The following is an 11,800-nucleotide window of genomic DNA, read 5'->3' on the forward strand; positions in this document are numbered from 1 at the left end:
TTATTAGTTTCCTGAGAAGTAACATATTGAATTTAAACCAGCAAGGACTTGTTAACCATAATGAAGTGGCGTGTCTACCCTGTTTTCTGTCCTCTTTGTGCCAGCTGGAAGGCACCGCCTTAGCAACAGTGTGGGAACAAGATAGAAGGAATTGGGTCACTGATAGTACCGCTATACCAGCTGCAGTCTGCTTCTACAAGGGCTTTCATTTAGCGAGAAATAAACTTTTGTCTTGTTTATGACTGCATCACTCTGGACCTCTTTCCAGCAAATGAACCCATATGTTAACAAATATAGGTAGTGATTCCTGTCATATACCCATAAAAAACTTTCTTTGGTTTGTTCAAATGACAGATGGGTCTTGGAGAATCTCAGTGAACTGCTGTAAATTTAAACAAGTGATGATTTTAAATGCAGGTGCCATTCCACATGTTCTCTTTAGTTGAGTAAGTTAACACAGCCCTGATACCTGGTATTCTGTTGTTGTTCCAACAAATGTTTTTTTCTTATCCCAATAAGCAGAGAGCCCCAGAAGCAGCTTGCTTTGACACATTCCATTCCAGGTGTATGTGATAATTTAGACTGATCATCATGCCATTCTGTAGATCATCAGACTGGTCCACTACATCAATGGCACTATGTTGATAGGTGTGGAATGTGGTAAGTGACAGACACCCTAGATGCATTGAAGAGGTTCATGCATGCCAGAGGTTGGGAAGTAAATCCAAGGAAAATTTAGAAGCTTGGCATCTCAGTAGAGAGTCTGGCAGTCCATTGGAGTGGGGCACACTGAGATATTTTTTTCAAAGTAAAAGGCAATTGGCTTCACTTTGCACCACCTACCACTGAGATTATTATGCAGACTTTTCATCCAAAAAGTACTGAATTGGGTCAAATTTAATTGAAGAGGAAGGGAAGGTAAATAAAGTCAGGGTTCTTATTCATATTTAACCAACTTTGGAAATGCTTGTGGTGGCTATAAACAACTTAGACAAATGACTTCAGATATGTGAGAGATCTTATGTTCTGTATAGTTTAAATAGATTGTATACAGCATGAGATAAAGAAGCTATGAATGATTTGCAATATGAAGAAACGTTACTTGCATGCTTAGAAGGTAACTTTAACAAATGTGGTATACAGAAGTCAAAGATAGAAGGAGAAAATGTGCTTGTGAAATGAAATAAGAAACTGGGCAAGAAGAACAAAATGAGAGGAAATAGTCATATATAAGATTTTTTTTTTAAAGTTAAAGAACCCTCACACTTTGCTTGTGGGAATATAAAATGGTACAGCCACTGTAGAAACAGTCTGGCAGTTTCTCAAAAAGTTAGAGTTACCATATGGCCCAGCAATTCTACTCCTAGGTATATCCCCAAGAAAACTGCAGACATATGTTCACACATAAACTTTTATACAAATGTTTACTGCAACATTATTCATAATAGCCAAAAAGTAGAAACAACTCAAATGTCCATCATTTGATGAATGGACAAATAAATGTGGTATATCCACACAATAAAATATTATTCAGTCATAAAAAATAATAAGTACTGATAGATATTACGACATGGATAAACCTTGAAGACATTATACTAAGTGAAAGAAATCAGATTCAAAAGGGCATATGTTGTATATTTCCATTTCCATGAAACATCCAGACTATTTTCTATCCATAGAGACAGAAAGTACGTTAGTAGTTTCCAGAGATTGGGAAAAAGGGAGAAGGGGAAGTGATTGCTAGTGGGTACAGGGTTTCTTCTTGGGGTGGTGAAAATATTCTGGAATTAGATAGTGGTGATGGTTGCACAACCTTGTAAATATATTAAAAACCACTGGATTATATACTTTAAACTGGTGAATTTTATGCGAAGAGAATTACATCTCAATTTAAAGAAATGGAAGATACAATTGCAGCCTTTCCCTTCTTGGCTTGTGCGATAGATCCCACATGCTCCTGGCTCTCCTTCTCCCTCTTTAGCCGCTCTTTATGAGTTATTATGCAAGTTCCTTTTCTTTGGCCATCCCTTAAATCTTGGTTTTCTTCCACACTTTCTTCTGCTTTCTCCTTACATAATCTTTACATGAGAGAGTAAGGCAGCCATTGCTTTGAACAGTTCTAAAACATACACATTTTATTTATTATGGTTTGGCTAAATAATACCAGTTCCCCAATAACATAGTTCACATTTCAGTTACACAGTATATGAACTGAGAGTAATTGCATAAGGTATAAACTTCACGGCTAGCTCCATAAATACCTACATAAATAGCAGATCACTTCTTTCAAAGTTGCTTGGTGGTTGGCTGTTGCACGTCAGTTATTCAGTTCATTCACAAACAGCAAAACTTGTATTTGGGTTGTCTCCTTGTCTCTTAGTGATAAACCCATGTGACATTTTACAAAAATTAATAATAGAAAACTGGTCTGCATGAAGCCACTGAATGAATGATATTGAAAAAGCTCAATGAATAAAAAACAAGCTAAAGTGGCTTCAACATTGTTTAGTTTAAGTTACACTCAGAGCAGAAAGCTGCTAATGGTGGAAATGGAACATTTACTTCTACTTTGAATTGAACATGATAATGAAAATAAAAACCCAATTAGTTTAACTAGCATTTAGGCCAACCACTGAAGTTAGGTGCTGCATTGAAAAAAACAGTAATTATAAGAAGACTAAGGAAAACCCTTTCTCTGCCAGGAAAGGCTGATTTCATTGTTTCAGAAATTGGCAAGGTTTTGCAGAATTAGAATTGAACGTAAATAGAGTTATAAAGAAATAGCTGACTGTGGGGATGTTGACACTGCCGTTGTTCAAGAGACTAGACATGCAGCCACAGGAACTTCATGAAGGGAGATGCATCAACATAAAAGAGGGAAGTGGTTGTGACAAAAAGGATGATGTCCCAGAGGAACTGATGCTGGCAAAAAAATAATAATAACCTTCAAATTAAAGGAAATCACAGAGGTATTTCACAGCATTGAAAGTGCAAAAGATAAATTGTTGGAAACTAATTTAAACTTAGAAAGGAGAATGATAAGTCACCAAGGCATAATAAAGATGTTCACGCTACATCTCAAGTCACATGATGAGAAGAAGACTAAAACTATTCAAAGTCCTTTTGTTAAGTTTTGTAGAAAGAAATAAAACATTTTATTTCTCAATATTTCTAATGCTTTAAATTTCTTTATACTAAATAAGTATTAATTTTATCAGTTTTTTCACTTCTCAACAATAAGAGTTTTTAACGTTTTGACAAAAACATTTTAAAGGTCACACCCAACTGTAATTTTTCCTGTTGATTAAGATCACGGTATGGTTTCAGCTTGCCAGGTCATTTTTATGTTCCTGCACTACCATGCGAAGTGAAGAATGAATTTATACACTATGATGTGGATACAGAAAACTCAACTCAGAATGGCTTAACGAAAATAAAGGCACATTTTTAGCTCACAAAATTGAAATGTCCAGGGTTAGTTGTTGCTTCAGGTATGACTGGACTTGGGGGTGACATGACACACAAAAAACCCCAGTTCATTTCCTCTCTCAAATCTATGTGTTGGCTGCCTTCTCACACTCTATGTGATGGCCCCCAGTGACTGTCACTCTCATGGTGTCAAGATGGCAGCAGTAGCTCTAATTTCTTATTTTTCCAGGTTCTAGTTCAATGGGATCAAGCAGAGTAGCCCTTTTCATTATCAGTAGCTCCTGTGCAAGTCCTTAGATTCTTATTTATCTTGGTAGCTTAGGCTGCCACTCGTATACCTCAATCACTGTGGCCAGGTATATGTGGTCTTCTACTTGACATGAGAATCTTCTAGTCTTATGGCCAGAGAGGGACCCCACTCAAATCACACAGGCTGTTGGTGAGGAAGTGCAAAATACTCAAAACCAAGGGAAATTTGCTGGCAGACAAATCATAAATGTCCATGGCATACTCTTTGGTAATCATCTACTCCATTATCTCCATATGAGAGTGGTTCCAAGATCTGTCTCCAGGATTATGACCTATAGTCCCAACTCCTTGGTAGACAATTTCCCTTAGATTCACTGCAAACACCAGAAAATCAGTGTCTGAAGGTGAATCCCTTATTTCCCCTGTTTCCCAGCCCCAGGCAAATCTATGTCTCCTCTTTCTTTCCTGTCTCAATGAATGCCATCGCTGTCCACCCCAGTTTTTCATGCTAGAAACCTGGGACATAGCTTGACTCTTGACTCTCCCTTACAATAGACTAAAATCAATCACCAATAAAGTCTTCTTAATTGTACCCCTAATATCCCTAGATTCAACCCATTTCTTTCTGCCCATATTTCTCTTACTCTATTTCAGTTCCCATCTTTATCTCTTGACTGCATCACAGGGATAGCCTCTTTTACCTTGATGTCTAGCCATTTTTTTATTATGATAAAATACACATAACATAAAATTTACCATCTTAATCTTTTTTGTTTTGTTTTGTTTTTAAAGATTTTATTGGAGAATTGCAGGAGGGAACAGCGTTGGGGAATTGGGGATGGGGAACAAACAAGTTACTCTTGTTTGTTCTTCGGTCTAGTTGTGGAGGACATCACTTCACTGGCTGATGTTGGTATTGTGATCACTGCACTCTTCCTGGGTGAGGCAGTCAGTTGCCAGTCATTGGACAGCTGCTCATGGTGACTCACGGCAGCCTGCTGCAGACCTGCTGCAGCCTACGGCGTCACTGGTGACTCACGGCAGCCAAGCTCCAGGTTGAGCTGTTGTTCACCATCTTAGCTGTAGAGGGCGCAGCATCACTGGCCCTCATGTGGGATCTGAACCGGGGCTCAGAGCTTTCGTTCCCAAGCCAACTCTTAACTAACAAGCCACTTGGCTGGCCCCAATATGTGGCTCTTGAATACTAAAATGTGACTAGTGTAACAGAAAATAAATCTCTAATTTTATATAATTTAAATAAATTTAAATTTTAAAATCAGTTGTAAAATATTAACTATATTTAGAACAAATGTGGATATGTGAGTCTACTTTTTCAACTGTAACTATGAAATGTAAATACAGATCTAACTACAGGTTCAAAACAGATGAAAATTAAGCATCTAAGTTGAGTTGAGATGTGATACAAGTATGAAATATTCTCTGATTTCAAAGACTTAGTACAAAATAAAGAATGCAAAATATCTCAATAACTTTTTATATCAATGTTAAAATGACACTATTTTGATATATTAATTTAAATAAATTCTTAAAATTAATTTTACTTATAATTCTATCACTTTTTTTTAAGGATTTAGACATTTCTTGAGAAGAAAGGAGTGTTGGGTGGTTTCTTTCTTTTTTTTTTTTTAGGTGAGCCATTCTGCCATCTGTTGGCAGCTCAGCGGCAGCTCAGCTCGGGCTGGGACTCGAATCGGTGACCCTATTGCTCGCACTCTTGAGCGAGCTCTTAACTAACTGAGCCACTCGGCTGGCCTAATTCTATCACTTTTAATGTGGCTACTAGAACATTTTAAATTATATATTATGTGGCTCATCTTATATTTCTGTTAGACAGTGCTGACCTGTACTATAAGTTCTGTGGGGACAGGAAATCATGACTGTATTATTCTCTTATTTAAAAAACTTTTGTAACATTCACCATGTGTCAGGTATTATTCTATACATTACTTATAATTTCAAGCATTAACATTTTAAATCCTTTTAACAACCTTTCAAGTTGAGTATTATCATTATCTACATTTTACACACGAGGCAATTTGCACAGAGATTAATTTAACCCATGGAAGGTTACAGAGCTAACCTATGGAGTTCGTCTGTAGGGATCCAGGATCCATATTCTCAATAACTTGGTTACACTTCCACTTGTTCATTCGTTTATTACTGATGCCTACAGAAATAATTACTACCCAGCTTTTCCAATTAACAACAATGTGCAAATATTCATCAATTTGTTTATTCAACAGATATTAGCTGAACTTTTATGTACCAGGTATTGTGTTGGGTGGTGGGGACCTGGATGTGAATAAAATGAATGCTTTATCGTTAATGAAAGTCTGTTTAAAGGTGATGACAATATTATAATGAGACCATGATAATACAATAGTGTATTATACAGAACAACGATGCAATACAAACATATAAATTGAGAACACATAAAACTGGACCTATTCAGCCAGGAGATGAGGGAACATGATGGCAAAAGAAAAAGAAAACCTTAAAGGATGATTAGGAGTTAGCTAAATGTGGGAAAGTGGGAGTGGTTGGTGAAGCAAGCACCAAGCAGGAGGGACAAAGATGACCAGAGGAAAGAAACAGCCTGGTGTTTGCCACGGCAGTGGTTTAAGAGAAACAAATAACAAGTTCAGACTTACTACCTCCATGGATAAAGTTGAGGTTGGAAGGAAGTAACTATGAGTTAAAGCAGAATAACAATTAACAAGAGTCTTGCTGTTGTCCTGTGCACACATAATAGTAGTTTAGTCTACAGTGGGGGCAGTGGTAAAGTAGGTTCATTGTGGAGACATTTAAAGGATAGAGTACAGGCATACCTCGGAGATATGTGGGCTTGGTTCCAGACAACCTCTATAAAGTGAGCATCAAAATAAATTTAGTTGTAGTATTTTTGCTGGTGGAGGGTCTGGCCTTCAATTTGTAAAAAAAAAAAAAAAAGAAAAGTAATATCTGTGAAGCACAATAAAGCAAAGCACAATAAAATGAGGTATGCCTTAGACCCAACTTGATGTTTGATTGGAAGTAGGATGGAGTTTATTGCAGATGCTGCAAATTACTTCATATCCATTTTCACGTTCTTTCTGGTTTGTTGAGGTCCAGTGTGCCCATCACAAGTCAATGGATCTTGATTGGGGGAATCCAATCATAGCAATCCTGTTCGCTGCTTTCTCAATCTCCCTTGTAGCTGGGGTGTCAGTCATCCGGTCTGTTCTGACAAATGAGCCGTAAAGAGAAGTCTGCAGAATGTACTTTAGGGCTTCGTTTCCTAGCGGAAGGGCCTCATGGCTGCTGCTGCTTTCTACAATACTTCTATTTTCCTTAAAAGAGAAATATGATGCAGCTCTGTCCTGTTCCCATTGGGGAACACCAAGTGAATTGCAAATATATTGCTGGGCATTTTAAAGTTATTGAATCAACACCACAGCCACCTACCTTGAACCTACTTGTTTTGTGGGAAAATTAAAGCAATATCATTAAGCTGCTGTGTAAATTGAGTTTTCTACTATAGCAGATCCTCGAATAATGCTGTTTCATTCAATGTTGTTTCGTTATAATGTTAACAAAATGCCACTGGAACTTAACTTTTGTTTATATCAGTTAGTAAAATTGGTTTCATTGTTGTCATTTTGCTTAAAGTTGCAGGACCTGTTGATGCCATCAAGTGAGGACTTACTGTACTTGTAGCTGAATGCAAGATTCTTTGATATTGGATTAAATGAGAGATGTCAAGGGTTTTCTCTGCTTTCTGAGTTAAGCAATTGGATAAATGGCACAGGGAAGCCTGGAGGAGGAACAGGGTTACAAAGAAATCTGTTGAGCTGAAGATTGTTTACGCTAAGTGTGATGGGAATGGGTGCATCCAAGTGACAAGTAGGCTGTTTGATATACAAGCTCAAAATTGAGAGAGAGAGAGCTCTGGACTGCAGACATGGATTTACAAATCATTAGCATATTAGTTTAACAGATCAATTTATCTATGGAGATAAAGATAATAAAAGTATATTGCATATGAAAACATGAATTGCAAGCACAAATATGACACCTAATTCTCAGCCTTTCCTCAATATATGTAGGGATGCAGGGTACTGGAGCAGGGATGTTAACTGGCTGCCTAGTTTGGACATGGAGTATGACATCACTTGAATACAGTCTGAAAGCATGTAAGGAAAGAAGGCGATATAGTGGCAGTATGTTGATTAAGGTTCCCTAAAGCAGGCCCTGAGAAAAGACGAGGTGGTCATTTGGGAGATTATCCAGCAAACATAGGTACGGCGATGGAGAAGTGATACAGGAAAATGAAGGAAGTTAATAAAGGATGTGTTATTTGCTAATGACTACTATAGGTAACTGGAACTTAATATTGCTGGAGCGATGATGGAGCCATTTTAGAACATGTGCCTCACACATGAGTGTGACAAGCGAAAGTACGTATACACCAATTTCTTTGTTCTCCCTCAGCTTTATTGAGGTATAACTGACAAAAAATCTTTAAAGTTGTATGCACCGATTTCTGTCAGTCATTGCTAAGAGGTGCTCCCATGCACATGGGCAGAGCAAGCTCTGCCATGAGATACAGGTGTTGGCAGCTGAAAGTCTGGCCAGCGTGCACTACTGTGGCAGGGTCCTGGGCTATGGGCAGGGCACCAACAGCATCTAAGATGGATCACAATCAAAGCTAGGAAGGCCATGGGATATACATGGGGGCAGCCAGAAAGGAGTAAGAAAAGTTGAAATGGGAGAAGAGAAAGAGCATAAGGTAATTTTCTAAGCTAAACAAGGTGTCTGCAGTGACTTAAAGCATTCCAGCAGTCTTGGGCAACAGCAAAAAGAGATTATTAAAAGGGCTTACCTTCCCTAAACACAAGGGATGCTGTGCTATAGAAGTGCAACTTTAGAGACATTTGAAGAGCAACCTCTGCTTTTCCTACTAACTCTTAATTCTGAGTCAACTAAATATGCACTTTTCCTCTTTAAAAAAAAAAAGTCCTTGACAAAAAATGAAGCAAAACAGCAAAATGTCCATTGCTAAAATATTTTGCTCCATCTGTTCTAGGAGAAGATTTTCAATAAAAATTCTCTTGAGACTTTGAAAAGTAAAATGAAAATATTCATATTTATGGTGACAATTTGTCAGTGGGTAACTTAGCTTAGGTTCAATGCTAATACAGTGGTGAACTTGAATGTTTAAGTGACCTTCCTGTATACCAGAAAATGTTAAGTCTCTGGAAAAACTAATTTATTGCAATGTGAATTATAAGTAGCCAAAGAAGTGCCACATCTGTAATCAGAAATGAAAACTTCTTGTAGGCAGTCTTATTTTTCATAATGTGCCTGTGAATTTTGTTTTTGAGAACCGGAAGAGTCTACATGCAGTGATATTTATTTCTCATTGCGTTTGAACTTTCACCATGTAGGAATTGAGAAGAGGATTATGTTAAGGGGTGGCTCATGTGTCCTGGCAATTTAGAATTCATCAGGCCCAAGTGACCCAGCGCTTTATATAATGTCTGTCAACAGGGTCAGGCTTTCCTGCTGACTTTCCAATGGCTTTTGAATGAAACTGACCCTGAATATGACACAGGAATTGAGAATTGGTGGATCCAGGAATACTTTCTTCTAGAGAAAATATACTATATTAGATTTGGTTATGAAACACAAAGGAATTTAATTGGCTGTTCTGGAACATTTTATGTGTTTTTTTTAATAGCCCATCTGACATGGTGATGTTTGAAATGCCATTGTAAGATAACATGGTGCTAGCCCCTGCTCTGGCATAAAGTTTGATGTGTGTGGAACACATTGTAAACACTGCAGGGAAAGACTTCTTTTTTATGGAAAAATCTCAGTTCCTTGCAACACAATGCCCTGAGTGTCAAGTACACACAACCTTTTTTATTTTTTAAGAGAGAAAGTATAAAAACTCTTAGTTCATTTTCTCTGAATAACTTTCCCCAAATGGTGATGAAAACATAGCAAAATCATGTACTAGTTAAGTAACTGTGATAAACAACTTCTAGAAAGTTGTAACTCAAGAAAGAACCTTAGAATACGCCTTGTTTTCAAGCAAAACATCATCATGGTTGAAAGAGTATTGAACCATACCTCTCAGTTTCTTGCTTAAAAACAAACATACAAGAAACAAAACAAAAACATAAATAAAAAGACCAGACCAGCAAGGCTGGCATTCAGCAGAGTTAGGAAGTATAAGACTGAAACCCAGGCCCTTGCTTGTCCTATTTGGATCTCTCCAAAATTGTCCTCAAGGGAATGAAAAGTTTGTTTTGAAAATATTTGTCAGATAGATAGCCTATCAGTTCCTCCTCTACTCCCCAAAATAATGCTGACTCAAGCCTCATTTAAAAACCTAATATTCAGAGATTTCCAGTCAAGATGACAGAATAGGTAAATACTGTTGTCACCTCCTCTCAGGACCATATCAAATACAACTAAACCACAGGACAACAGTTATTCAAAATTGCCTGAAGTCTACCTGAACTGAAGCCTTACAACTATGGACATCCAGAAGAAGCCATCTTGAGACTAGTAGGAGAGGAAGAAACATGGAATGAACTGGTCCCACACCCATCCGTGACCATGAAAAATCAGGAGGGCTATCTCAGCTGGGGAGGTCCCCCCTGAGGAGTGAGGGGTCCCAGCCCATCCCCAGCCCAGAGTTTCAGTACCGGGAAGACAAGTCACCATAACTTCTGGCTGTGAAAACCAGCAGAGACTGTGGCTGAGTGAGATGGAGGGCAGCTGTATTCTCAGATGCTCCTCTTAAAAAGACCTCTGATGGACTCACTTACTCTGAGGTCCAGCACTGGGGCAGCAGCTTGAAAGGTGACAGGGACATACGAGGAGAAACTGAGTTGTCTAGCTTCAGGGTGAGGGCTGGAGGGGCAGCTTTCTCCTGGACAGAGGAGCTGGAGGAAGCCATTGTTTCCTTGTTGAGCCCACCCCTCCCAGTGTGCAGATACAGGCAGAGGCCATATCGAGCCTCCATCAAACTGGCTATCACCTTTCATCTGCCCCGCCCTAGTGATTCTCTGAGACCACGCCCATCCAACTTTCTGACACACCCAAGCTGCTTCCAGTGGCTTTTCTGTATAAAGAGTCTGCCTTGGCTCATGCTTCAAATTTTCCTAAAACCTCTCAAAGGTTCACAAAATCCAAACAAGCAGCATCTGGCTTCACTGTGTCCCATACCTCTGGCTGAGCAGCCCTAATCCCAACACTAGCAGCAGCTGGCCTTGGTTCATAGCTTGGCCTCTCAAGGCACCTCCATGCACAACCCAGGTAGTGGTCATTTCTTGCTTGCTTTGTGGCTCATACCAGGTGACCCTGGGCAGGGCATAAACTGCAGCTGAACTTGGCACATTCGGTCCCTTCTCAGGAAGGTCCTAGGACTTGCAATCCCAGTGGCCAGATTTGGACTGGGCCAGAGCATCACCTGCCTACTACCAAGGATGGCACACCCAAAGGGAAGATGGGGAAAGCACCAGAGCCTTGCTAGAGTGAACTCTGCTCCATAGGGTCAACCCCTGCACAACAGACCCTCCACTGTAGTCACAGCCAGTCTTCACAACCTATCAGACTGAGGGTCAATCCCTCCTATTCATGTGCAAATAGCAATCAAGTCTCAACTAAAACAGGAGAGTATACACAACTCACACAAGGAACACACTTGAAGCACCCAGCTCTGGTGACCAGGGAGACTGCACCACTGGGTCCCACAGGATACCTACTACGTAAGGCCACTCACTAAGACCAAAAGGCATAGCAGCCCTATATAGAAACAAACATAGGGAGATGCCAAAATGGGGGAAACAAAGAAACATTTCCCAAATAAAAGAACAGAACAAAGTTCTAGAAAAAGAAGTAAACAAAATGGAAACAAGCAATTTACGATGCAGAGTTCCAAACAATGATTACAAGGATGCTCAGTGGTCTCAGGGAGAACTTCAACAAAGAGATAGGAAACATAAAAATGAAGATAGAAAACACACAAAAAAATCAGAAATAAAGACTACAATAACTGAAATGAAGAATACATTAGAGTGAATCAACAGTAGATTACATGAAGCAGAGG

At 39.0% G+C, this 11,800-nt stretch overlaps 1 long non-coding RNA gene across 3 annotated transcripts in view; it reads left to right on the forward strand.

The window, feature by feature from the left end:
• LOC109392603 (uncharacterized) overlaps positions 1–11,800 on the forward strand; it is a 139,372-nt gene that overhangs the window by 43,425 nt on the left and 84,147 nt on the right. The window contains exon 3 of one of the 3 annotated variants that reach the window (XR_002126092.1): positions 7,348–7,586. The exons of the other annotated variants lie outside the window; for them this stretch is intronic. This is a non-coding gene — a long non-coding RNA (uncharacterized LOC109392603). Of the gene's footprint in view, positions 1–7,347; positions 7,587–11,800 lie in introns of those variants that run through there. 3 annotated transcript variants of the gene reach the window in all.

This window comes from Hipposideros armiger, unplaced genomic scaffold (genome assembly GCF_001890085.2).
Source record: "Hipposideros armiger isolate ML-2016 unplaced genomic scaffold, ASM189008v1 scaffold_338, whole genome shotgun sequence".
NCBI classification, from domain to species: Eukaryota; Metazoa; Chordata; class Mammalia; order Chiroptera; family Hipposideridae; genus Hipposideros; species Hipposideros armiger.